Below are 23,391 nucleotides of genomic sequence, written 5' to 3' on the forward strand. Positions count from 1 at the left end.
TGACTAATTATGTGTCCCAAGAAACGAAGAAACGAATCATGCCTTTCCAAATTCTGATTTATCTGTGTTCACATTTATACCAGCACTCTTAAGTGCAGTTAAGACACCATCCAAAGTCTGCACACGTTCTTCCCACATCACTGTAGTGATGAGAATGTCATGTACATAACACGTAACTGTCTTCCGAAGCTGCTCTCCTAACACCCTGTCTAGTGACTGAATCAAGGCTGATGTAGAAATGTTGAGCCCAAAAGATAGAACACAGTATTGGTAGCTTTTTCCTTCATCTAGGAATGCCGTATATTGTCTTGAGTCCTTATGCAGAGGAATCTGACAATATCCAGATTCCAGACCGATGCTGCTGAATACTCTCCATGAAACTTTTGAAGCAACTCCTCCAGACTCGGAGGCCTGTCTCTCTGTGGAAGTATGATTTTATTCACTGGTCTAGCATCTACCACAATACTGAAATTCCTATTTTTCTTCTCCACAACAAATAAGGGATTATTATACTGACTTGATGAACACCAATAATTCCCATTTTCAACATCTTGCTAATCTCCTCATTGACAGCTTCATGTTTGGCTTGTGTAATAGCATATGGCCTTTTATACCAACAGCACGCACAATGGACACACTATTTACGGGAAAATTCGGTATTTCTCTACCTTGTTCCAACCACGATGCACACGGCATTTGTGACACTACATTAACTGGACTTCCCGACCGGTCATGGTGGCCGAGCGGTTCTAGGCGCTTCAGTCCTCAACCGCAAGTCTGCTACGGTCACAGGTTCCAATCCGGCCTCGGGCATGGATGTGTGTGATGTCCTTAGGTTAGTTAGGTTTCAGTATTTCTAAGTTCTAGGGGACTGATGAACCTCAGATGTTAAGTCTCATAGTGCTCAGAGCCATTTGAGCCATTTGGGCTTACTGAATCTAGAAGAATGTCATATTTTACATGAAAATTTATCCCTCTACAATTGGTTGCACAGCTTACTGTAGAACATCATCATCTTCCTTTAGCAAGTCATTTAAGACTTCATCCCTTTGTTCCAAATTTCGTATGGTAAGCGCTCTCGACTCCCTACTTGTATCAGCCACGAAATCCTCTCCAAGATTTACTGCACATTGTTTGTGCAAAGCTATGAAATGTCTTCCCTTTCCTTGTACTCTTAACACTCCTTAGACACTTATCCCAAAGCTGCACATTTGCACACCTTTCCGTAAGTCTCTTTTCACTCTGATAACTCTCATCATCTACTTGGCTTAACAGCAACATTGTCACTGGAGATCCCACATCAGAATGCATTTTAGCACCTTCATTCCTATTAGTACAGTCAGTGTTCTCAACATTACGTGTGACCTCATACATGCTGTAATCCTTATGATCTTCTAAGAGACATACACAGTCACCATCTTCACACCAACCATTCCTCCCTTCCTCTGACACATATTGCTAATGTGACTGGGTTGACAGTCTTTCATTGGCAGCACAAAACCCTTTTGTAGTGCTATCTTCCTCATAACTAACAATTTCATCAAAATCCTCATACTTACTCTGTTGTGCACAAATTTCTCTATCTCTTCTCGACTTTCTAGCGTCATAATCGTGCCCCTATGTACGTGACCATCATAGATTTTAACGAACTCCGCCATCCATGATTCTCTGCCTGTTAACCATAACATTTGGCACTCCTACAAGGTTGTTGTTAGTTACAACACTACCACGTAATAGTGCCCTAACCTTGGCTTCCAACTGTTCCCCTACCTCGCGCTTCATGGTTCCTATGTCAGCACTTACAATATTTACTCACTTCATACATCGCTTTTGTTCCAACTCCAACTGTGAAACATTTTCATCCAGCTTTTTCACATAGTTCATCTCCTTGTTTTCTTCCTTCTTAACATCAGTCATCTGCTTAATCTGCTCATCAGTTTGTTTATTAGTTGACTCAATTTTCTTACTAGGCACTAAAAGCTCTCTCAACAGGCCATACTAGTTTAAATTTTGTACCTGTTGTCCTAGTTTGGCTGCATCCGAATCTGAAAACAGATCTGCACTAGAATTCCCTGCATCATCTACCATGGTAGCATCAGCAAAATTACAATCAACTGATGCCTCATTCTTCGATATCTCATATTCACTACACAGTGATGCTGGTAAACCAGAGTCATTTAACACCCCATCATAGTATCAGAATCACTTGTCATGTCATTGTCATCTATTTTCAGCTTCATACCCTTTGCATTATCCTTCAGATGTTCCTCACTAAACATCCTTGAGATACCGTCCATACTGACACCTATTTCCTTTGCTACTTCTATAAAACAAATTGATACCCTTGATACCTCTAATTTACCTAAGACAGCCTATTAAAAATATAACAATAACGCAAATCAGTGGCACCTATGTTGGCAATGCTTAAACTCCTTAACAAATAGTAAATGTACAGTAGCAGCATAAGCAGTCCTTGAAACGTTAATATGTTAAGCAATTATGTTCCAGGCAATCAAATTCAGATCTATTTGAGGGTGACCACAGCTGTAAATAATTTTCCTTACGGGAAATAAACGATTTACATGCAACAATTCAGCCTAATTCGGTCATATCCTTATCACTTGATACGCTACTGTTGTTAGTTTTGTTACGCATCGAGACACTTACCCCTGCTGCTATTGTGTGTCTGCTGCGTGTTGCTGTAGTGCTGTCAGCGCTGCTGCTATTCCGCGTGACAGAGATGACGCGAAGCGTTGCGGCACGCTATGCTCCGTTGTCTCGATCTCCACGGCTCAGTGCGAGAATACGCCGAATTGCTATGATCTCCGATGCTTAGTTCTGCTATTAACGGAGATGAGGCGCTGCTGCAACTTGCGACATTCCGTAGTCTCGCCGTTACTGTTAACTCTTCCGTAGCGCCGCACCGGGAACTATTATTGAATTATACACCTTCCGTTTTCGCATCCGTGGTGGGGTTAGAACACGTACCACGTTGCTCTGCTGTCTTGACGTCAGCTCTTCAGTGGCGCCGCAGTAAGACCGATACCTGAACGGCTGCACTATCACTTTTCAACATCTATCTTCAGTTGGTGGTGGGGATATAGTACGGTTCACGACACTCAGTTATTCACATGTCAGCTCACTGTGGTACTGCTGCATTCAGTATTACCAACTGCCACGATTGTCACTTATTCGACTACTGTCGTGGGAAGTTGATATAGTCCATTGTCACTGCAGACCTCACGTTCTTTGCACCGCTCTGCCGTAATACTATCTTATGATGATATCACTTCTCATTCCCGTTTTTGTTCGTCATACACAACAGCACGTGTGACATCACTACCAATTGAATATTCAATTAATTTTCAGTTACTGCGATCGGAACTCCTATCCGAAGATTGCAAGTCCTAAAATGCAGTCGTCATGTAAGCGAATGGGGTTGTGTGGGGTTATTGTTTCGTCTGTATTTGGTATTCCTACCCACTCACTTCGTAAATCCAATCGTCATTCGCTTCTTCCCTTGCAGTCTAGAAGCAGCAGCTTGAGTGTTGCTGTAATAAATGATAATAACAAGGGGAATAAAGGATTGCCAATCACTGAAATTTAAGTTCAGCCTAGTATAATTCATTGATGTATTTTTAACACTTTCACTACACAGGGCTGCACTGTTACACGCTTTACAAAGTATCAAATATATAGATACACTGATACATACAGTAACACTACACCAAAATACGTCATCCGACACTGCGATTCAGATGCGGCGTTTGTGGCAGTATAGGTAATCAAAGTTTCATTTGCCCGTGCGGATGAGATGCTCGCGGCATCTAATCCTGTTCTCGCGATTGTTCTCGTGGTTTTGACTTCGCAAACAGCGGATTACGTCTCGTGAGGTTGACGAATGATTGCACAGCATCAAACACCTTTATAATCTCAAAATTTACTTGTTATCTTAACCTGATTCCTTAACATCTTCACACCAAGCTCACTGTTAAACATAAGCAACCATGGCGCTGTCATCATAATCGATATCAGCGCTACTGGATACATGCTTACATTCCCTCACGAAAATTGTTTCTAACTTCTGAAGGAACTTATGAAAATAAGCAATAATGTGGGTGTTCCATCAGAAGAAAGATAAAGGGAGGAAATATACATTGTTATACCTTAACCTACAGTGCAGCCGAAGTACAAACACATAATCAAAAAAGAGAACATAAGAAACATGTGTGAGTTTGAGTTTAGGATGTCTTACGGGTGACTGAGTTATTGGTTTTGCCTGGCGGTTGTTTCTGTCTGGGCAGAAAACATGTAAGCATGCGAACGTGAAATCTTAATATTAGTCGACCGATTCAAATTGTTTATTCGGAAACATTTATATCGTGGACCAACGATTGATTTCCTTAAAAGCGGAATAGCCTTATTCAGTCTGTGGCCTTATCGCATTCCTACTTGTCCTCTAAACTTCGTGTTTTGGCGATCGTTGATGGAGACGATGGTTAACTGCTCCCCACCTTTCGACCAGCAAATTACATGGAAATTTAATAAGCCTGTGTTTCCTCTGATGTTTTCTGAGATTATTGTAATAGATTATAGTGCGCTTTGTCTCTGTAGTGACCTTTGAAGCCGTTGTCCTCTTATTTATTTTCTGAGTCGTCTACAATGACAGTCCCACACGACCACTCAATACATAATTTCATTCTTGTTATGACTTAGCGTATTTTGTTCCCGATTTCACTGTATGCATGGTACTGGGCAGCGGAAACACCAAACACTGTGGCTACCTTTATGTACGGAAGTATCCACCATACGAGCACCATAAATTTGGCCACGTTTTAATTCACTTATCTACGACTTAATTCATTCACTACTACACTGTACAATGTTCTGACAACGAGTCACACTTGCAACTTATTTAGTAAATTGTAGAGATACCGTTCGTGGTAAAACACAAAGCGGAACTTACGAGTTTGGCTAGTATCTGCATTTATGGTTAAGCAGGCTCATTTTGCGGTGTTTCCATATTTTTGTCCAGCCCCTGTACCTGCAACTTCATCTTTCAATTCCGCAATGTGTACATGAATTCGAAAGTAAAGTTCTATGTACTGACTTGGAAAAAAATTCTTATGTCAAAGCGGTAGGTGGATCAAAACAAAATGTCCAGACACTCTGTGACCAAAATTGTACTGAAAAAGAGGATGACAGACTAAAGGCCGTAATACTAAATGTCTTCTTCCAAAGCTGTTTCACAGAGGAAGACTGCACTGTAGTTCCTTCTCTAGATTGGCGCACAGATGACAAAATGGTAGATATCGAAATAGACGACAGAGGGATAGAGAAACAATTAAAATCGCTTAAAAGAGGAAAGCCCACTGGACCTGATGGGATACCAGTTCGATTTTACACAGAGTACGCGAAGGATCTTGCCCCCCTTCTTGCAGCGGTGTACCGTAGGTCTCTAGAAGAGCGTGGCGTTCCGAAGGATTGGGAAAGGGCACAGGTCATCCCCGTTTTCAAGAAGGGACGTCGAACAGATGTGCAGAACTATAGACCTATATCTCTAACGTCGATCACTTGTAGGATTTTGGAACACGTATTATGTTCGAGTATAATAACTTTTCTGGAGACTAGAAATCTAGTCTGTAGGAATAAGAATGGGTTTCGAAAAAGACGGTCGTGTGAAACCCAGCTCGCGCTATTCGTCCACGAGACTCAGAGGGCCATAGACACGGGTTCACAGGTAGATGCCGTGTTTCTTGACTTCCGCAGGGCGTTCGATACAGTTCCCCACAGTCGTTTAATGAACAAAGTAAGAGCATATGGACTATCAGACCAATTGTGTGATTGGATTGAGGAGTCCCTAGATAACAGAACGCAGCATGTCATTCTCTTCCGAAGTAAGAGTGATTTCAGGTGTGCCGCAGGGGAGTGTCATAGGACCGTTGCTATTCACAATATACATAAATGAGCTGGTGGATGACATCGGAAGTTCACTGAGGCTTTTTGCAGATGACGCTGTGGTGTATGGAGAGGTTGTAACAATGGAAAATTGTACTGAACTGCAGGAGGATCTGCATGGTGCAGGGAATGGCAATTGAATCTCAATGTAGACAAGTATAATGTGCTGCGAATACATAGAAAGATAGGTGCCTTATCATTTAGCTACAAAATAGCAGGTCAGCAACTGTAAGCAGTTAATTCCATGAATTATCTTGGAGTACGCATTAGGAGTGATTTAAAATGGAATGATCATATAAAGTTGATCGTCGGTAAAGCAGATGCCAGACTGAGATTCATTGGAAGAATCCTAAGGAAATGCAATCCGAAAACAAAGGAAGTAGGTTACAGTACGCTTGTTCGCCCACTGCTTGAATACTGCTCAGCAGTGTGGGATCCATACCAGATAGAGTTGATAGAAGAGATAGAGAAGATCCAACGGATAGCAGCGCGCTTCGTTACAGGATCATCCAGTAATCGCGAAAGCGTTACGGAGATGATAGATAAACTCCAGTGGAAGACTCTGCAGGAGAGAACATACCTTCACCGAAGAGTCAAGCAGTATATTGCTCCCTCCTACGTATATCTCGCGAAGAGGTCTTGAGGATAAAATGAGAGAGATTAGAGCCCACACAGAATCTTACCGACAATCCTTCTTTCCACGAACAATACGAGACTGGAATAGAAGAGAGAACCAATAGAGGTACTCAGGGTACCCTCCGCCACACACCGTCTGGTGGCCTGCGGAGTATCGATGTAGATGTAGATATAAATAAAAAAGGTGTTACTGATCGAGTGTGTCATGCAGCACCTATTGTCAATGGAAAACGTCCGTTCATTTCTCTTAGCAAACGAAATATACTGATTGAAAAAAAAAAAAAAAAATGTGGGACACCCAGAAGTGGGATGGGGTGGAGGGGGGGAACAAGTGGAACTTCATGAAGGCGGGAGGGAGAGGAAACCAAATGAAACTTCACTGACAGAGAGTGTGTGATGTTATTGCAGTGATCACACAATCGAGTCAAATTTACAAATAACTTGGCAATATATACATCACTTACCAGTATGACATTGCATTCCGTGAGTGGATATACGGATTCATTTGGGAAGGTATAACATGACAACACAGGACCTCACCCATTTTCAGTTAATTAATTCTGCAATTGTAAGGTTATTTCTTGTGTTTATATAAACTTTATGAGTGTCGTCAGAAATAACTATTTAAAAACTATAATATAATTTTAAAAACATTTTGAATAATGATATCATGAAAAACTTACTTTTTCTGCCGAAGTCCGGGAAGTTCGTACTGTAGAGAATCCAAAGAATATGTATCTTCCTCGCAGATGAAAACTGTGTACCGGACTGATACTCGAACTCGGGAACTTTGCCTTTTTCGGGAATATGCACTACCATCTGAACGACCCAAGCACTACTCATAACCCTTTCTCACAGCCGTACTTCTGCAGAGACAGAGGGGGAGAGAGAGAGGGAGAGAGAGAGAGAGAGAGAGAGAGAGAGAGAGAGAGATAGCGCGGAGTGGCTTATCACCTGCGTTATGATACAGAGGTAAAGCGGAGGGCTATAATTTATAATTTATAATTTATAAAGGAGATTTTTCTGGAAATGGTGTTCATATATGGCGAGGCAATGTGTATGAGTGACAAGCATGTATCTGGGCATAATAAAAGGCAAAAAAAAGAAAAAAATTCAAATGTGTGCGACTGCTAAGGTCATCAGTCCCTAAGCTTACACACTACTTAACCTAAATTATCCTAATAGCAAACACACACACCCATGCCCGAGGGAGGACTGGAACCTCTGCCGGGACCAGCCGCACAGTCCATGACTGCAGCGCCTCACACCGCTCGGCTATAAAAGGCAATAAAAGGAATATAAGAAGAACTGGTTGTTGAAGAAGTGTATTGTGAGGTCCAAAATTATTTAAGTTGCTCGATGTCAAAACACCTGTCGCCAATAATGACCATGCTTTGCATCATATCACCAGCAATTTGGTGCAAAGTAAGATGAAGCCAATTACTTTTTAGTGAAGTACACGGCTTGTCAGCCTACCAGATCCCTTTTGAACATGATTAAGCTGTTAACTGAACTATAAATATGGTGAGGGATACTGATTGTCTCAGTTCATTACCTATCAGCAGGATCTCACCCTATAACCGTTATTACCCCTACTGTCATTAGTGCAAGAAATATTGCTCACTCAACTTGCCGTTAACTTAAATCAGGTAGTCATGAAATCTGACGCAGTAGCAATTAAATTTCTCTGTGCATTGTAGCGTATCTATTGCATGCAATTAGTACAGTAAAAGTAACTCCAGTAGCAGAATACAGTATAATTTCAACTAATTTTATAATATATAATTTTGTAATTTTAACTAATTTTATATTATATAATTTTACTTTGTGTTTTTTACAAATTTTTCAAGTGCTTTTTAACTTTCATAACATTAGGATAGCGCAAAGGTGTCTATGGTTAATGATTGAATAATAAGCAACGTTTCCATGACAATATTGTTTATGAAACAGTGTTTGGTCGTGAGTGTTTGCTTCACAAAACCTGACGACAGAGAGCATTATAGTGAGCGCATACTTCAGTACGTTTCGTATGACGGATTGCCAGCAGGTAACCATTGTTAGTTTTTGTCAGTTGCAAAAAGCTAAATGTATTTCTCATTTTATCTTACGCGGCTCTTACACCCAAACTCGCAGGTGCGAATTTTTGTCCCGTTACTGCTTACTTTTACACTTGTTAGTATTACGTGATATCAACCTCACTTCAGTCATTAATGTGTTGTATTTTCCTCATTGATGGGCTGGCTATCGTGATTGATAAACAGCAGTCTAAATTTCATACAACCATTTACTTTTACAAAATTATTCCTAGTTACAGTATTTAGTTTAACGTTCTACAGAAGTTTCTTTTCCGATCGCCAGTGAACCGATGAGTAAACATGCAATAGCGATCAGGCTACAACTATTTGCAATTCTTCTGTTAGTATTGTTGTTCGGAGTCGATGCCTTTTAGTATTTAAACAAGAAACGTTAGGTACTCGTGTCATACAATCATTTGTACACCGAAGAGTGTAGGTATGTTATAAAAGCAGGGATAAAGTAGTTCTGCTCTCTTCTGAGGCAAGCTGGTCAACTAACATCCACGGAGATGACGTTCGAATTCGTCCCGACACATATTCTGTCATCGAAAGATGTTGGGACCCTGCTGGTCACGGTAGTATGTCAAAGTCACGAAAACGGTTTTTATAGACACCTCCCATGTGTGGGAGAGCATTGTCCTATTGGAAAATGGTACAAGGATACTGTCGCATGGGAGATAACATATGAAAACTTAGGAGGTGTGTAACGTACCGAGCTGCCGTCAGAATTCTCTCAGTTACTACTACCATGACAAAGTCATACCCGGTAGCTTCACACACTATGACATCCGGAGTAGCACCACTGCGTCTCTCAAAAACGTTGGAAGAATTGGATTTCTCTGCAGGTCGCTACCTTATCATGGTTTTCCGGAGAAATGCCTTTCCTTTATTCATTGCTGTACACAGTGAACCGTCTTTTACGATTCGTGGTCACGCCAGCGCAGCAAACGCTGCTGTTCGTGTTGTGGTGTTAACGGTAGCCTCCGCATGCTACAATAACTACCTAGTTGCCACTAGTTCCGACCAATGATACAGGCTCCTCATCACTAGTTATCGAATGGAAGGCACAAATGTGAAGGCGCTGCGATGCACTGGTGCACAATACGGCAGGCGTTCTTTGTACTGATCAGACGTAGTCGAGGGGAATCTTCACGATGCAGCTGCTCTCACGTTTCCATGTAATCCATCATCGGTCCACTGTCACATTGGAATGCCACAGAAATCTGGATATTGCATGATTCGACCAGCCTGCCAAATGGAGACCCACAATGATGCCCCTTACAAACTCTGTTAAGGTGCTGATAACTTTATCTCACACTGATCACGCTGCACTTCCGCGTCCTTTACGGTGATTACTCGACATCTGACGCCGTTAACACCCCTTATATATCCTACCAGGCCTTGTAATATCACTAAACACGAACACCGCTAATGCTTTCTTGTGGCCGTTCTCCCTGTTACAGAGAATCGCAGCTCTAATCATTTATGAAGTTACATTGACTTTCGACCATGTCGTCTGGGTGCTCAACTTTTTTGGTAGGTAGTGTAGTTTCCTTGTCTCTTCCGGGCCTTTTCACCTGTGCATACGTAATGTAGTATCCTCAATTATCTTTATTCCTTTTTCCAGTCTTGATCCACCTCTGCTATTTTTAATACTGCTCCCTCGTTCCTATATGGTGAAAGAGCTGCAGCATTGCTCAATACTATCTTCCGGGATTGTTCTACCATAGACATCTTTTCTCATCTATTATTATTTGTGTATATATTTCGCCATTTACCATTTAACTTTGTTCGGTAGCACTGCATTGTTCAAATGTTCTCACTTCCTTCGTTTTGGGTCTTACGATGGTCCATTTTTGAGTTTCATACATTGCTGTGCTCCTTGATAAAGTTTTCATCCTGCCCATACTGTTATCTGACATTGGTCTTGTTTATACTGAGAAAAGCTTCGATTTGGTCTACGTAGAATATCTTCCTTGCTTTTGTGCACTTCCTTCTTTCTGTAACTGTTTGACTATTTTCACCACACAATAGCATTCTTATTTCCCGGTCTATGGAAATACGCTGTGTGATCAAAAGTATCCGGACACCTCACTTACAAGGTCGTGGCACCCTCCATCGGTAATGCTGGAATTCAGTATGGTGTAGGCCCACGCTCAGCCTTGATGACGGGCACCACTCTCGCAGGCATACGTTCAATAAGGTGCTGGATGGTTTCTAGACGAATGGCAGCCCATTCTTCATGGAATGTTGTACTGAGAGGAGGTATCGATGTCGGTTGGTGAGGCCTGGCACGAAACCGTCGTTCCGAAACATCCCAAAGGTGTTCTATAGGATTCAGGTCAGGACGCTGTGCAGACCAGTACATTGCAGGGATGTTATTGTCGTGTAACCACTCCGCCACATGCCGTGCATTATGAACAGGTGCTCGATCGTGTTGAAAGATGCAATCGCCATCCCCGAATTGCTCTTCAACAGTGGGAAGAGCAAGAAGGTGCTTAAACATCAGTGTAGGCCTGTGCTGCGACAGTGCCACGCAAAACGACATGAAGTGGAAGCCCTCACCCCCATGAAAAACACGACCACACCATAACACCACCGCCTTCGAATTTTACTATTAGCACTACACACGTTGGCAGATAACGTTCACCGGGCATTAGCCATACCGACAACCTGACACCGGATCGGTACATTGTTTACCGTGATTCGTAACTCCACACAACGGTTTTTCACTGTTCAGTTGTCCAATGTGTAGGCTCGTTACGCAAAGCGAGGCTTCGTTTGGCATTTTCCGGCGTGATGTGTGGTTTATGAGCAGCCGCGCGACTATGAAATCCAAATCTATACTCGATGTTAACAAATTTCTCTCCTTCAGAAACGCTTTCCTTGCCATTGCCAGTCCTCCTTTTATATCCTCTCTGCTTCGACCATTATCAGATATTTTGCTCCCCAAATAGCAAAACTCCTTTACTACTTTAAGTGCCTCATTTCCTAATCTAATTCCCTCAGCATCACCCTACTTAATTGGACTACACTCCTTTATCCTCGTTTTGCTTTTGTTGATGTTCATCTTATATCCTCCTTTCAAGACACTGTCCGTTCCATTCAACTGCTCTTCCAAGTCCTTTGCTGTCTCTGACAGAATTACAATGTCATCGGCGAACGTCAAAGTTTTTATTTCTTCTCCCTGGATTTTAATACCTACTCCAAATTTTTCTTTTGTTTCCTTTACTGCTAGCTCAATATACAGATTGAATAACATCGGGGAGAGGCTACAGCCCTGTCTCACTCCCTTCCCAACCACTGCTTCCCTTTCATGTCTCTCGACTCTTATAACTGCCATCTGGTTTCTGTATTTTACCCCTGCCACCTCTAGAATTTGAAAGAGAGTATTCCAGTCAACATTGTCAAAAGCTTTCTCTATGTCTACAAATGCTAGAAACGTAGGTTTGCCTTTCCTTAATCTTTCTTCTAGGATAAGTCGTAAGGTCTGTATTGCCTCACGTGTTCCAACATTTCTACGAAATCCAAACTGATCTTCCCCGAGGTCGGCTTCTACCAGTTTTTCCATTCGTCTGTAAATAATTCGTGTTAGTATTTTGCAGCTATGACTTATTAAACTGATAGTTAGGTAATTTTCACATCTGTCAACATCTGCTTACTTTAGGATTGCAATTATTATATTCTTCTTGAAGTCTGAGGATATTTCGCCTGTCTCGTACATCTTGCTCACCAGATGGTAGAGTTTTGTCAGGACTGGCTCTCCCAAGGCCGTCATTAGTTCTAATGGAATGTTGTCTACTGCCGGGGCCTTGTTTCGACTCAGGTCTTTCACTGCTCTGTCAAACTCTTCACGCAGTATCGTATTTCCCATTTCATCTTCATCTACATCCTCTTCCATTTCCATAATATTTTCCTCAAGTACATCGCCCTTGTGTAGACCCTCTATATACTCCTTCCACGTTTCTGCTTTCCCCTCTTTGCTTAGAACTGGGTTTCCATCTGAGCTCTTGATATTCATACAAGTGTCTCTCTTTTCTCCAAAGGTTTCTTTAATTTTCCTGTAAGCAGTATCTGTCTTACCTCTCGTGAGATAAGCCTTTACATCCTTACATTTGTCTTCTAGCCATCCCTCCTTAGCCATTTTGCACTTCCTGTCGATCTCATTTTTGAGACTTTGTATTCCTTTTTGCCTGCTTTATTTACTGCATTTTTATATTTTCTCCTTTCATCAATTGAATTTAATACTTCTTCTGTTACCCAAGGGTTTCTACTAGCCCTCGTCTTATTACCTATTTGATCCTCTGCTGCATTCACTATTTCATCTCTCAAAGCTACCCATTCTTCTTCTACGGTTTTTCTTTCTCCCATTCCTGTCAATTGTTCCCTTATGATCTTCCTGAAACTCTGTACAACCTCTGGTTTAGTCAGTTTCTCCAGGTCCCATCTCCTTAAATTCGTACCTTTAGCAATTTCTTCAGTTTCAATCTACAGTTCATAACCAAGAGATTGTGGTCAGAGTCCACATCTGCCCCTGGAAATGTCCTACAGTTTAAAACCTGGTTCCTAAATCTCTGTCTTACCGTTATATAATCTATCTGATACCTTTTAGTATCTCCAGGATTCTTCCATGGGATGTTTAGGAGTGTGGAAATCTCACGTACAAACGTATGGCACAAGTGACACCAAATTACCTGACAATATTTGAAGTCCGTGAGATCCTCGGAGCGCCCCATTCTGTCCTCTCACGATGTCTAATGACTACAGAGGTCGCCGATCTGGAGCACGTGCAATAGGTGGCAGCACAATCCATCTAATAAGAAAAACGTATGTTTTTGAGGGTGTTCTGATACTTTTGATCTTATAGTGTGTTTGCTGAGTGATGAGATAAGAACTGGAAGTAGGGATTAATCCTGTTATATTTCTGGGAAAATCTGTTTCTTGTGAACTTATGAGCCGCCACGCAGTATTACAACCCAGCGGATGGAGTACCTCGACGGGGTGAAAACATCGAGAGCCGGATGCCGCTGAATTTACAGATGCCATTGCGGTGCCAGAAAGACCGTTGTTTATATAAAGCCAGTAATTGTTCCGTATTGAATCCTGAGGGACACAAATCTTTTAATGCACCAGGCCGGGCTAAATTATGGTATTTGAAGTTAATGAAGTTTTTATGAGGCGCAGTTATTGTATTTTATTCTGGAAATGTACATACAATATTTAGTTTAGTCATAGGACTTTACGTCACTGAGAGATATGAGTGATCGTATGAAGCGACTAGAATGTGGTGGACGTCTGTTTGGTATTGTTCACGCCCGTATCGGCCGAACTTTTATTGTCGCAGGAAGCTGAACATCTAACGCAATCAAACTGCTACTTTTAGGGTCCCAGTAGGATTCTGTATGATGGATAAGTTTTGGTAATCGTTTTTTTTTTGTGTTAGGGCAATACTACGTTCGGTTCACGCTTGTCAAATTAGCAGAACTGATACTACTAAGGCCACGCGGGATTAGCCGAACTGTCTAGAGCCCTGCAAACGGCTCTGAGCACTAGGGGACTTAACATGTGAGGTCATCAGTCAGGGCGCTACAGTCATGGGCTGTGCGGCTGGTCCTGGCGGAGGTTCGAGTCCTCCCTCGGGCGTGGCTGTGTGTGTTTGTCCTGAGGATAATTTAGGTTAAGTAGTGTGTAAGCTTGGGGACTGATGACCTTAGCAGTTAAGTCCCATAAGATTTTAAAAATATGACTAGATACTACTAAGGGAATTTAGTGCTTGGGAACTGCTGGATGGAATTCTCACAGTTAAATCGGATCAATCAGAATAAATACGAAAACTACCGCACTACTTCAACGAGATAATTCTTTTCCACCTTCCACTACTACGTCGTCCCCGATTTTGACATTAAGCAAGTCGTTATTCTCCTCTCTGCCACATTTCATACCTTCGTATTTAATGTGTTTACCTTTAAACCTTATTCTGTGCTAAGAATAGTGCTCAATCATTTCACCAATACTATGTTTCTAACAGTTATTACATCAGTACTGTTCTTGGTTCTCTCTTCCGAAATTATCTTTAACTTCCTTCATAGCTTCTACATTGATGAGCGCCCTAAACACACAAAACACACACACTTATTAACTTGCTTTCGTATTTAATCACGTCATTTAGAACAAGATGTCCCAGGGCCAACGATACAACACTAGCTTACTTTAGTGACGTGTGCTACTGACACAGGGTAAAACAATCGTTCTAGAATTGTCTTACGAAGTAGCTAGTCGCATGTCCTACCATACTCTGTAAGTTTCAGTCTTTACACCAGACACCTAGCAGTGATATATTTTATCAAGGGGAACAACTTTTGTTACTGACCAACTGATCGCTGACACTTGTTTGAGCGACGTTTAAGACTGGTTTTGCCCCTGGGAGGCGGTAAGGCATAGGCACTCTGCTGTGTGCGTATGTAGTGTGTGTTGCATATCATTCATGCAACTGTTCCGTGGGAAAGGGCATGGGGCAAGCAAAATTCAAGCTACAAATGCGATTCTAAAATATCTGTCTCTACTTAGAGACACTCGTAGTTCCTGATTGAAAATCACTCTGTCAATTAGAGGGGTAGATAGTATGCTGCAAACCTGGTTGGTAACCGTCTTGGTTTGGTAAAATATTGTCGTTCCAGGGCCGGCGAATACTAAAGGAAACCGTAGCGTCACTGGCAAACGTCAACAAACAGATTTCAAAAACATTGTTCCTCACGATGTGATCTCACCAATAAGAGTTTGAGGCAAAGAATTTGAAACTCCCTCTATACGCGGAAAGGAAGACTGGGTTTAAAGATTCGTCAACATCAAGGTAATTAGAACACAGCACAAGCTCGGATTGTGTCACGGATGGCGAAGGAAATCAGATGTGCTCTTTCAAAGGAACCATCCCGGCAATTTACGTAAATCTGGTTGGCCGGATGCGGGTCTGAACCGTCGTCCTCCCAAATGCATGTCCAGGGTGCTAACCACTGCGCCACCTCGCTCGGTGCTACAGATATAAGTGATATTGTTGACGGTAGTACAAACTGATATTCTTTAACAATATTTGTTATAACACAGTACTGAAAATAAAACATGACATTACAGCGCAATTTTCAGAGTACAAATGCAACTGTTATCTAAACAATTATGACCACACGGATTTACGAGCAATAATTTTAAGCTGTTTTCTGCCAACGATTTTCATACGGTAATAAGTAAAGTTGACATGAAGATCAGATATGAATTTCATATTGAAATGATATTTGTTATTTGTTTCCAATATACGTATCATTCTCTGAATTAATTACTTTGGCAGTATGTCACGATGCCCTGCAAATAAAGTGTGAGTCTTGTTAATCTTTACGTTATAGGCGTTGTTCGATCCGCAGGGATTATGTAGTTCGATGCGTTCATTTATTGTGTTTAACACCAAGCTCATCAGTTCGGACCGCACTGCAGTTTCCCGTCAAACAAAATTATGCATTGGCCACGTGTAAACCATTTCATAAGCAATTAACTGTGATGAGCTGGATTGAATAAAATAGTGTGAACGTACTAAATTGTTAATAAATGTTAAACAGACCTACTCATTTTGTTATAAAAGAATGTTGACAACCGAACGGTCTTATAAACATTCTACAAATTTTAAAATTCATTAGAAAGTGAAGTTACACAATTTCAACAGCGTCTTTTACTTCTTGATAGCCCAAAAAATCACAACTAACATTGACGATAATCATTACAGGCGATTACTAGAAATTATATCAGAGAGCGCTAAACATTTTCATCAAATATTCGCTAACCATTTGACGTTTCTCGTTGCGAAAGAGAAAATTACAAAAACGATGCATCACTATACATCTAGTTAATATTATATAATAGCGAACCCGCCAATGCTTCACAATTGCTAAATATGTGTGACAATTGTACATATATTCGTCCTAATCTCTTCCTCCCCCGGTCTTTGACAATCCCCTGCCTTTCACCCCCTTTCATTGTCTGCGTCGCTCTCCTCTCCACTTTCTCTGTCGATCTCCTTCACCAACCTTCTCCTCCCCTCCCCCCCCCCCCCCCCCCCCCGACACCTGCCCACGACACTTATCATCTCGTCCTCAGTACTTTGTCTGTCCGTCTCCTTCTTCCCCTCCACTCTGTCCATTTCCCCCCCCCCCCCCATCCCCTATTCCGACTTGGAACCTTATTGTTACAGCAAAAGTAACATCGTTTGGGAATTGAAGTGGCTGAAAATTAAGGGGGAAATCGATTGGAATCATTTATGTAAAGAGTACAGAAAAGAACTCTACAGCTATACTATATACTTATATACTATATACATGTCCGAAAGAACAGACACCATTGATGACCTTCAGCCGTCTAGAACTATATAAGTATATAGTTCTGGCAATAACGGCCATGACCTTCTTCTTCTGTACAGATGCACACATATTCCCCGAACTCGTACGGGACTTGTAAGAATATCTTCCACGAGTAATAAGTGTGTTGGGGTGCGACACTACGAATGTAGTGTGTGGACATAGAAGATGAAAATGTGGGTCTCGCGGGAGGCGTACGTGAGATAGTCCCTGCAGTCGCGATATCCTCTGTGCCCTCAGTGGCTCAGATGGACAGAGCGTCTGCCATGCAAGCAGGAGATCCCGGATGCGAGTCCCGGTCGGGGCACACATTTTCATCTGTCCCCGTTGATCTATATCAACGCCCGTCAGCAGCTGAAGGTATTAAATTACTTCTAATTTCGTTTGTTTAGTTTGTTTTATTTTAGGGCGCAAAAACGACTAGGGTTCATACACGCCCACGTCAGAACTGTTGCACACGAAGACAAAGAGAAAAGTTAAAAAGGACTACACGTTAATTCCAATCGACGGAAAAGAAGTCAGCTTAAACAGGGACATGGAGAAAGATCAATAAATTACGCCACAGAGAAACTGAGGTCATGAATTAAAAATGAAATGGCCTGCGCTATATTGCTACGATGGATAAAACGTAAACACGGCTGATAGCCCGCGCGTCGTTCGCTAAAACGGCAGATAACTCAGACGGCAAACACAAATGAGAACGTAAGTGGTTAAAAAAAGGGCATTCCGTTCGGAAATGGCGGACCGTCAAAGACTGAGCGCAATGCGTACAAAATGGTGTAGGAGCACCACTTAACAAATGGTGATGGTTAAAAATACAGTGTCCGACACTTTGTCTAGCTAAAACAATCTCCTCACGGCTAGAGGGACGAGAGGAGGTCGTCCAAGCCGCTGGGAGAGGCTTAATAACCCGGAGCTTATTCCCATGAAGGGAGGACCAGTGGTCGCGCCAAAGTGACGCCATCTGCTGACAGACGGCAACACAGAGATCGTCGGAGGGAATGTAAGAACTAGCGGGCTGAGGTACGAGGACTGCAGCCGCAGCAGCAGCGTCAGTGGCCTCGTTTCCTGTCAGACCGACGTGACCAGAAACCCACATAAGCGTCACAGTGGATCCATCAAGAGCGAACAAGTGACAGCTTCCCTGGAAACGTTGCACTAAGGGATGAACGGTGTACAGCACACAGAGACGCCACTGAGAGAGTCGGAGCAGATAGAAATTGAAAAGCCTGTGTCGCCAGATGTATGGTTCACGCAGAATACGGTGACCGTTGCGCAGTGACCAATTTTCGTTTGTTTAGAAGGGGAAGCCGATAAGTGTTTTCCACCTTTCGGCCGGTCACCGATAACAGAATCGAGACGCTCACCCTACAACATTTCTGAAACAATTTTACAGAAATTACTCGGTAAAAAATTCATTTCTGCTTTACTTATAGTTTTATTCGTCAGGTTCATGATGATGGGCCCATGAAGTCTGTAATGGTCCTAGTTATTGTGATATTTACGTGAAAGTAGCACACAGTGCGAAATTCGGAAAAGTTTGGAATGAAGAATAGAGGTCGCTATGATTTTGCTTGGTGAATGTAACATAATATGTTTATATGAAGACAGTAACTATTCTCGAAAGAACAGATTACTGTTGTTGACCGTGCAGCTTTTCCCTGGAATAAATGATGACTAACTCACGGGAAGCGTGCAAGGGGGTAAGTCCGTGCAGTCGCGCTATTCATCTGTGTCCTCGGTGGCTCAGATGGAAAGAGCGTCTGCCATGTAAGCAGGAGATCCCGAGTTCGAGTCCCGGTGAGGGGCACACATTTTCAGCTGTCCACATCGAGGTATATCATCAACACCTGTCGGCAGCTGAGGCTTTCAGTAAGTCAACATTTATTCCAGGGAAAAGCTTCACGGTCAACAACAGTAATCTGTTCTTTCGAGAACAGTTACTGTCTTCATATATATATCGTTAAAGGCTACCCAGCCATTGACCTTCGTCTGTGCGAATGCGCACAGGTTGCCCAAACTCGTACGGGAATCGCCAAAGCGTGCGCGAGTAATGAGTGAATGGGAAAATGTCTATAAGGTACATTACATTTGTAGAATTGTGGAGAGCTGGGAATGAGAGTCTCACGGGAAGCGTACAAGGGATAGGTTCCTGCAGTCGCGCTATTCATCTGTGTCCTCGGTGGCTCAGATGGATGCCGGCACGGTAGCTCAGCGTGTTCGGTCAGAAGGTTAGCTGTCCTCCGTAATAAAAAAAACTGAGTGAATGAATCAATAACGAACTTCAACGGGCGTCTGGGGACGTCCGCCACGAACAATTGCAACGAACTATAACGAACAAAATGAGATTATTAAAAAAAGGATGGATAGAGCGTCTGCCATGTAAGCAGGAGATCCCGGGTTCGAGTCCCGGTCGGGGCACACATTTTCAGCTGTCCAAGTCGAGGTATATCATCAACACCTGTCGGCAGCTGAGGGTTTCAGTTAGTCATCATTTACATCATATGTTGTTGCTTATGAAATTTTGCTAACATATTAAATTTTTCTTTAGAATTGTCACCAGTCTCAAGCAAAATGTTCTGATGTAGCATACTCATTTGCGATCACGCCGCGCCAGCGATAAACCAGGAGTGAAATATCCACAACATTCGTCATATTTCATAAACGATTTCACATATCGAAATGAGATTTTGGTAAATAATAGTTCTCAAATAGGAGAGTATTTGATCATATCGTTATCATCTAAAACTTTATTATCCAACTTGTTACTCCAATAACTACAGACGTTTTCGGTGAAAGAATGTAATTCTTTATGTCCGTCGATAACTGGCGAAACGAGAAATGCTATGTGCTTTCGAACAACATGTGTGAAGACTTTACACTTTCTTTTTCTCTTTTTCTTTCTTTTACCGAGGATGTGCTTTCTCAGAAGCTACTGACTTTACTTCTCCTCAGTTCCTGACTTAATAATCTTAATAAACCACTGTTTCAGAATTCTCTCGCGATCGCATCTGCACAACAAGTTAGTGAGGTGAGACAGTGTAAACTCCACTGTGTTTTGGCAAACGAAACGAATTTTGACATGACAACCAGAGAAAAGTATAGGTTTTACTCAAACTTCGCCACTCATTGCGGTTTCCTGAAAGTTACATATGGTTAACAAGCCAGGTGAAAATAAATCGCTGCATTTTCGCCGGAATTCTTTTTGAAACTAACCAGTGCAGAGGTGACAGTACATCATTCTGAATGGTCCATGCAAGTGTGGGCGTGGAGGGGCCCACTTAATATTTACAAAAACTGTGAGTGAAGGCTTCAGTTTAGAAGGCATTTCCCCTGCAGCGTTCTCATCTCTCCATCTCCCCCCCCCCCCCCACCCCTCCCCCTCACCCAACCGCCAGTGCCGCTCTCCACACGTTTCCCCAGACGACTGCGCATCTAGCGGCCACGCCAATTTGCATGCGCTATGCTGCTTGGCTTGATACAAGGGTGGCTAGCTCTGCTGTAAATACTGAGCAGTAGTCCGGAAGCCGAGACTGCAAAACGCCGGTATCAATGACGAAGGCACACCCGACACCATCAGTCTACACAAAGGCACTATCGTCAGTCCAAGAGCCATCAGTGTACACAAAGATACTATCGCGAAGTTCCGTGCGAAGGTCGTGAAACTGTCGGCGATAGAGCGAGGCTGGAGTAGTGTTCTTAGAAGCGAGTGAAGGCCAAGGTGAACGCGGGTCACTGCACAAAGCCAACCAAGGTGGTGTTGGGTTTACACGCACCGGGAAATTTGCGGGTAGCGTGCAGTTAAGCTGCCAGAGAAAAAGCCGAAAGCGAACTCCACGAAGTAACAGAGAAGAGGGACGCGCCCATTACTGGTGATCAAAGGAGTCATCGAAGAAGGAGGCATAGGATGGGTGGCCACGCATGACAGACAAACGGCATGCATATCTGCTGAGGAGAAAGCCACGGCGGTAGGACAGCGGTAGTTCAGCAGCTTCTGCATCCAGACTCTCAACTGGGTTAGTGTAAAAGGCAACATTGGCCAAAAGGATGCCACGATGGTGGATAGTATTGAGACGGCGTAAGAGGGACGGATGGCGTGAAACGAATGCTGAATTTCAGTGGAGATGTCAGGGAAGGCTGCAGTAATACGTCGTTGCATACCGTCGGGTATTGTTGGTATGGTCTTGTAGAAAGAGCCTTTCTGCTTTCTGCAAAGAAAATCGGGAAACGAGCTGGCCTAGGTGCAGGTCCTCTGCGACCAATCCAATGATTTTGGAAACAATTCGTGAGGACATGCTGTAGTATTTCATGCACTATGAGCTGGCTGCAGTAATACGTCGTTGCATACCGTCGGGTATTGTTGGTATGGTCTTGTAGAAAGAGTCTTTCTGCTTTCTGCAAAGAAAATCGGGAAACGAGCTGGCCTAGGTGCAGGTCCTCTGCGACCAATCCAATGATTTTGGAAACAATTCGTGAGGACATGCTGTAGTATTTCATGCACTATGAGCTGGACAGCCATAATTTAGGCATCACAGGTTACTCCTAGTCTGCAGAGGAACGTCTTCTAGCATCTGTGGAAGATGGACTGTTAGGAGGCTGCGGTACTTGGGAGCGTTCGGTGTTCCGTCTATGCAAACCGCCACACGTTTACGCTTCATGGACGCTGACGTTCCATTTGACGAAGCTAACGGTGACTGTCAGCGGAACAGTAGTGTACGTTGCGAAGGTTTATCTGGCCATTATCGGTAAATGTGGCTTCATCACTACACAAGATACATGATACATCTGGATTATCCTCTTAATTCCCAAGTGCAAAAGTTAACGCGATTCTCATAAGCGTTTTTAAGCAGCTCTTGATGGAGAGGGACTTATAGGGATAGACCCTAAGTCGATGGAGACTGCGTAGAAATAAAGACTGCGTAGGACACTTGCCTGACTCATGTCACTTCCTCGTGGGATTGCGCGGAACCTAACTGCAATGGCAGCAACAACATTGATTTGCCTCTCTTCTATCGCCACTAGTTTCCTTCTATTACGTTGTTCAGGTGTTACACTACCACTTTCACGTAACTCTTTGAAGAGGTTCGGAATAATTGATCCTATAGTTGACGTCTATTGCGATATCTTGCCTCATACACCGTACAAGAACGAAATGCGTTTTTGCTAACCTCTCCATACACCTTCAAGACGTCGGCTTTTTCAGCGCTGGTAAGTCCTATCGTACAGTGATGACCTACTGGATTGTCGCACTCAAGGAACACGCAAGAACATAATAAACAAACACAACATCGTGCCTAGCAAACACGCAAGATGAGTGGCCCCAACAAATGTTTGACAATACGACATATCGTAAACGCCTCGCTCTAGAATCTTCCAACAAACACCACTGACATTCTAATTTATCCTACTTTTAGTTTCTTAATGTAAATAGACATTGTTCAATCTTATAAAGTGTGCAGTTCCATAAAAAGAAACTTTTTAAGTATCATTAAAATCTGTTTATTGGCTGAAAATACAAGCCTCGGGCTAGCTGCCCATTTTGTGAAAACCGCAGATCAATAGCACTTTCCATTTCAGCAGTATTTGCGGCACGGATTTCAGGTGATTCATCCTTTATATAGGGCCATCATCAGGCTAACGCATGTGTCTGGCCCACCCCAGGTAAAATTAGTAACTTATAACAAGAACGAGGCCGAATTTAGACTTCAAGACAACATCGTAACACAGATTAATGAGGCAATAGTCAGATAAAATTAAACTTGCAAGGCAGATACTTATAACACCAGACAGCAATAACTTCAATTAAATCCACATCGGACACCCAAATCCTCAATGTTAACAAACGGTAAAACCATATTCAGTAAAGGACAATAACAAAATTTGAGAGCCTCGCTCAAGTTGCCTAGCGTAACCTTACAATACACTTCTGCATAAGTGAATGGCATAATGGCAGAACAGACAACCAAGAGCCAGACCGACTAGAAGTGGCCGGAAAAAAAACAAATTAATATAATGAGAGCAGATAGTCCAAGCCAGTGCTTAACGCTGTAGGCTCACATTATATTAGGGAAGCGAACCATCAAACGGCCGCCTGTGCCAATGTTAGAGATAATCACTGTGAAAACATATTTGCAAGGTGAGAGAGTACATCAGTTTGGAGTGGCACAACCAACATGAACGCTCTCACCCACCCACTCTCACTTGAAAGTACCAGCCATCAGCAAATCCAGGGTTAAGAAAGTGCCATATCAGTGGAAGACACCAGCCGCTCACCAAGGAGCAACCAACCAGGTCACGCCAAAATGTCCACGGCACAGCCCAAGCGA

The sequence above is a fragment of the Schistocerca gregaria genome, chromosome 3 (genome assembly GCF_023897955.1).
Source record: "Schistocerca gregaria isolate iqSchGreg1 chromosome 3, iqSchGreg1.2, whole genome shotgun sequence".
NCBI lineage: Eukaryota > Metazoa > Arthropoda > Insecta > Orthoptera > Acrididae > Schistocerca > Schistocerca gregaria.